A 6,730-nucleotide genomic window follows, 5' to 3' on the forward strand; every position below is an offset into this window, starting at 1 on the left:
TGTTTTTGACTTAGATGATTTGGAATTATTCAATTTATCTCTAGGAATCACAGAGAAAACTGGCTAAAACAAAATTTAAAAAAAAGGAAAATATATAAAAATATTTGTCGGCTTCGAGCCTCGAACTGAAGACCTGCAAAACTAAGAGCTTCACTCTACCGATCCAGCCACCAAGCCTCGTAACCTGACAGCTTCTGAAGTGTCTAAGAATCTCATTACGACTGTCCAGTAAAATTGTAAATACGGTGTCAATCTGGTCTGAAAGCACAATGCTAAGAATACGAATGAATTCTGCGCATGTGCGTGAACTTGGCTCTTAAAATTTCGAATAAATATAGAAATATTTTGATATTAAATTCTATTTTTGACTTAGATGATTTGGAATTATTCAATTTATCTCTAGCAATGATAGAGAAAACTGGATAAAATAAATTTTTTTTAAAAATAAGAAAGAAAAATATTTAAAAATATCTGTCGGCTTCGAGCCTCGAACTGAAGACCTGCAAAACTAAGAGCTACACTCTACCGATCCAGCCACCAAGCCTCGTAACCTGACAGCTTCTGAAGTGTCTAAGAATCTCATTACGACTGGCCAGTAAAATTTTAAATACGGTGTCAATCTGCTCTGAAAGCACAATGCTAAGAATCGAATGAATTCTGCGCATGTGCGTGAACTTGGCTCGTAAAATTTCGAATAAATATAGAAATATTTTGATATTAAATTCTATTTTTGACTTAGATGATTTGGAATTATTCAATTTATCTCTAGCAATGATAGAGAAAACTGGATAAAATAAATTATTTAAAAAAATAAGAAAGAAAAATATTTAAAAATATCTGTCGGCTTCGAGCCTCGAACTGAAGACCTGCAAAACTAAGAGCTACACTCTACCGATCCAGCCACCAAGCCTCGTAACCTGGCCGCTTCTGAAGTGTCTAAGAATCTCATTACGACTGTCCAGTAAAATTTTAAATACGGTGTCGATCTGGCCTGAAAGCACAATGCTAAGAATACGAATGAATTCTGCGCATGTACGTGAACTTGTCTCGTAAAATTTCGAATAAATATAGAAATATTTTGATATTAAATTCTATTTTTGACTTAGATGATTTGGAATTATTCAATTTATCTCTAGCAATGATAGAGAAAACTGGATAAAATAAATTTTTTTAAAAAATAAGAAAGAAAAATATTTAAAAATATCTGTCGGCTTCGAGCCTCGAACTGAAGACCTGCAAAACTAAGAGCTACACTCTACCGATCCAGCCACCAAGCCTCGTAACCTGACAGCTTCTGAAGTGTCTATGAATCTCATTACGACTGTCCAGTAAAATTTTAAATACGGTGTCAATCTGGTCTGAAAGCGCAATGCTAAGAATACGAATGAATTCTGCGCATGAGCGTGAACTTGGCTCGTAAAATTTCGAATAAATATAGAAATATTTTGATATTAATTTCTGTTTTTGACTTAAATGATTTGGAATTATTCAATTTATCTCTAGCAATGATAGAGAAAACTGGATAAAATAAATTTTTTTTAAAAATAAGAAAGAAAAATATTTAAAAATATCTGTCGGCTTCGAGCCTCGAACTGAAGACCTGCAAAACTAAGAGCTACACTCTACCGATCCAGCCACCAAGCCTCGTAACCTGACCGCTTCTGAAGTGTCTAAGAATCTCATTACGACTGTCCAGTAAAATTTTAAATACGGTGTCAATCTGGTCTGAAAGCGCAATGCTAAGAATACGAACGAATTCTGCACATGTGCGTGAACTTCGCTTGTAAAATTTCGAATAAATATAGAAATATTTTGATGTTAAATTCTATTTTTGACGTAGATGATTTGAAATTATTCAATTTATCTCTAGCAATGATAGAGAAAACTGGATAAAATAAATTTTTTTAAAAAATAAGAAAGAAAAATATTTAAAAATATCTGTCGGCTTCGAGCCTCGAACTGCAGACCTGCAAAACTAAGAGCTACACTCTACCGATCCAGCCACCAAGCCTCGTAACCTAACAGCTTCTGAAGTGTCTAAGAATCTCATTACGACTGTCCAGTAAAATTTTAAATACGGTGTCAATCTGGTCTGAAAGCACAATGCTAAGAATACGAATGAATTCTGCGCATGAGCGTGAACTTGGCTCGTAAAATTTCGAATAAATATAGAAATATTTTGATATTAATTTCTGTTTTTGACTTAAATGATTTGGAATTATTCAATTTATCTCTAGCAATGATAGAGAAAACTGGATAAAATAAATTTTTTTTAAAAATAAGAAAGAAAAATATTTAAAAATATCTGTCGGCTTCGAGCCTCGAACTGAAGACCTGCAAAACTAAGAGCTACACTCTACCGATCCAGCCACCAAGCCTCGTAACCTGACCGCTTCTGAAGTGTCTAAGAATCTCATTACGACTGTCCAGTAAAATTTTAAATACGGTGTCAATCTGGTCTGAAAGCGCAATGCTAAGAATACGAACGAATTCTGCACATGTGCGTGAACTTCGCTTGTAAAATTTCGAATAAATATAGAAATATTTTGATGTTAAATTCTATTTTTGACGTAGATGATTTGAAATTATTCAATTTATCTCTAGCAATGATAGAGAAAACTGGATAAAATAAATTTTTTTAAAAAATAAGAAAGAAAAATATTTAAAAATATCTGTCGGCTTCGAGCCTCGAACTGAAGACCTGCAAAACTAAGAGCTACACTCTACCGATCCAGCCACCAAGCATCGTAACCTGACAGCTTCTGAAGTGTCTATGAATCTCATTACGACTGTCCAGTAAAATTTTAAATACGGTGTCAATCTGGTCTGAAAGCGCAATGCTAAGAATACGAATGAATTCTGCGCATGTGCGTGAACTTGGCTCGTAAAATTTCGAATAAATATAGAAATATTTTGATGTTAAATTCTATTTTTGACGTAGATGATTTGAAACTATTCAATTTATCTCTAGCAATGATAGAGAAAACTGGATAAAATAAATTTTTTAAAAAAATAAGAAAGAAAAATATTTAAAAATATCTGTCGGCTTCTAGCCTCGAACTGAAGACCTGCAAAACTAAGAGCTACACTCTACCGATCCAGCCACCAAGCCTCGTAACCTAACAGCTTCTGAAGTGTCTAAGAATCTCATTACGACTGTCCAGTAAAATTTTAAATACGGTGTCAATCTGGTCTGAAAGCACAATGCTAAGAATACGAATGAATTCTGCGCATGAGCGTGAACTTGGCTCGTAAAATTTCGAATAAATATAGAAATATTTTGATATTAATTTCTGTTTTTGACTTAGATGATTTGGAATTATTCAATTTATCTCTAGGAATGACGGAGAAAACTGGCTAAAACAAAATTTAAAAAAAAGGAAAATATATAAAAATATTTGTCGGCTTCGAGCCTCGAACTGAAGACCTGCAAAACTAAGAGCTTCACTCTACCGATCCAGCCACCAAGCCTCGTAACCTGACAGCTTCTGAAGTGTCTATGAATCTCATTACGACTGTCCAGTAAAATTTTAATTACGGTGTCAATCTGGTCTGAAAGCGCAATGCTAAGAATACGAATGAATTCTGCGCATGTGCGTGAACTTGGCTCGAGAAATTTCGAATAAATATAGAAATATTTTGATAATAAATTCTATTTTTGACTTAGATGATTTGGAATTATTCAATTTATCTCTAGCAATGATAGAGAAAACTGGATAAAATAAATTTTTTTAAAAAATAAGAAAGAAAAATATTTAAAAATATCTGTCGGCTTCGAGCCTCGAACTGAAGACCTGCAAAACTAAGAGCTACACTCTACCGATCCAGCCACCAAGCCTCGTAACCTGACAGCTTCTGAAGTGTCTATGAATCTCATTACGACTGTCCAGTAAAATTTTAAATACGGTGTCAATCTGGTCTGAAAGCGCAATGCTAAGAATATGAATGAATTCTGCGCATGAGCGTGAACTTGGCTCGTAAAATTTCGAATAAATATAGAAATATTTTGATATTAATTTCTGTTTTTGACTTAGATGATTTGGAATTATTCAATTTATCTCTAGCAATGATAGAGAAAACTGGATAAAATAAATTTTTTTTAAAAATAAGAAAGAAAAATATTTAAAAATATCTGTCGGCTTCGAGCCTCGAACTGAAGACCTGCAAAACTAAGAGCTACACTCTACCGATCCAGCCACCAAGCCTCGTAACCTGACCGCTTCTGAAGTGTCTAAGAATCTCATTACGACTGTCCAGTAAAATTTTAAATACGGTGTCAATCTGGTCTGAAAGCGCAATGCTAAGAATACGAACAAAATCTGCACATGTGCGTGAACTTCGCTTGTAAAAATTCGAATAAATATAGAAATATTTTGATGTTAAATTCTATTTTTGACGTAGATGATTTGAAATTATTCAATTTATCTCTAGCAATGATAGAGAAAACTGGATAAAATAAATTTTTTTAAAAAATAAGAAAGAAAAATATTTAAAAATATCTGTCGGCTTCGAGCCTCGAACTGAAGACCTGCAAAACTAAGAGCTACACTCTACCGATCCAGCCACCAAGCATCGTAACCTGACAGCTTCTGAAGTGTCTATGAATCTCATTACGACTGTCCAGTAAAATTTTAAATACGGTGTCAATCTGGTCTGAAAGCGCAATGCTAAGAATACGAATGAATTCTGCGCATGTGCGTGAACTTGGCTCGTAAAATTTCGAATAAATATAGAAATATTTTGATGTTAAATTCTATTTTTGACGTAGATGATTTGAAATTATTCAATTTATCTCTAGCAATGATAGAGAAAACTGGATAAAATAAATTTTTTAAAAAAATAAGAAAGAAAAATATTTAAAAATATCTGTCGGCTTCTAGCCTCGAACTGAAGACCTGCAAAACTAAGAGCTACACTCTACCGATCCAGCCACCAAGCCTCGTAACCTAACAGCTTCTGAAGTGTCTAAGAATCTCATTACGACTGTCCAGTAAAATTTTAAATACGGTGTCAATCTGGTCTGAAAGCACAATGCTAAGAATACGAATGAATTCTGCGCATGAGCGTGAACTTGGCTCGTAAAATTTCGAATAAATATAGAAATATTTTGATATTAATTTCTGTTTTTGACTTAGATGATTTGGAATTATTCAATTTATCTCTAGGAATGACGGAGAAAACTGGCTAAAACAAAATTTAAAAAAAAGGAAAATATATAAAAATATTTGTCGGCTTCGAGCCTCGAACTGAAGACCTGCAAAACTAAGAGCTTCACTCTACCGATCCAGCCACCAAGCCTCGTAACCTGACAGCTTCTGAAGTGTCTAAGAATCTCATTACGACTGTCCAGTAAAATTTTAAATACGGTGTCAATCTGGTCTGAAAGCGCAATGCTAAGAATACGAATGAATTCTGCGCATGTGCGTGAACTTCGCTTGTAAAATTTCGAATGAATATAGAAATATTTTGATGTTAAATTCTATTTTTGACGTAGATGATTTGAAATTATTCAATTTATCTCTAGCAATGATAGAGAAAACTGGATAAAATAATTTTTTAAAAAAAATAAGAAAGAAAAATATTTAAAAATATCTGTCGGCTTCTAGCCTCGAACTGAAGACCTGCAAAACTAAGAGCTACACTCTACCGATCCAGCCACCAAGCCTCGTAACCTGACAGCTTCTGAAGTGTCTAAGAATCACATTACGACTGTCCAGTAAAATTTTAAATACGGTGTCAATCTGTTATGAAAGCACAATGCTTAGAAAACGAATGAATTCTGCGCATGTGCGTGAACTTGGCTTGTAAATTTTCGAATAAATATAGAAATATTTTGATGTTAAATTCTATTTTTGACGTAGATGATTTGAAATTATTCAATTTATCTCTAGCAATGATAGAGAAAACTGGATAAAATAAATTTTTTAAAAAAATAAGAAAGAAAAATATTTAAAAATATCTGTCGGCTTCTAGCCTCGAACTGAAGACCTGCAAAACTAAGAGCTACACTCTACCGATCCAGCCACCAAGCGTCGTAACCTGATCGCTTCTGAAGTGTCTAAGAATCTCATTACGACTGTCCAGTAAAATTGTAAATACGGTGTCAATCTGGTCTGAAAGCACAATGCTAAGAATACGAATGAATTCTGCGCATGTGCATGAACTTGGCTCGTAAAATTTCGAATAAATATAGAAATATTTTGATATTAAATTCTATTTTTGACTTAGATGATTTGGAATTATTCAATTTATTTCTAGCAATGATAGAGAAAACTGGATAAAATAAATTATTTAAAAAAATAAGAAAGAAAAATATTTAAAAATATCTGTCGGCTTCTAGCCTCGAACTGAAGACCTGCAAAACTAAGAGCTACACTCTACCGATCCAGCCACCAAGCCTCGTAACCTGATCGCTTCTGAAGTGTCTAAGAATCTCATTACGACTGTCCAGTAAAATTTTAAATACGGTGTCGATCTGGCCTGAAAGCACAATGCTAAGAATACGAATGAATTCTGCGCATGTACGTGAACTTGTCTCGTAAAATTTCGAATAAATATAGAAATATTTTGATATTAAATTCTATTTTTGACTTAGATGATTTGGAATTATTCAATTTATCTTTAGCAATGATAGAGAAAACTGGATAAAATAAATTATTTACAAAAATAAGAAAGAAAAATATTTAAAAATATCTGTCGGCTTCTAGCCTCGAACTGAAGACCTGCAAAA

Source organism: Argiope bruennichi, chromosome X1 (assembly GCF_947563725.1).
Source record: "Argiope bruennichi chromosome X1, qqArgBrue1.1, whole genome shotgun sequence".
Classification (NCBI taxonomy): domain Eukaryota; kingdom Metazoa; phylum Arthropoda; class Arachnida; order Araneae; family Araneidae; genus Argiope; species Argiope bruennichi.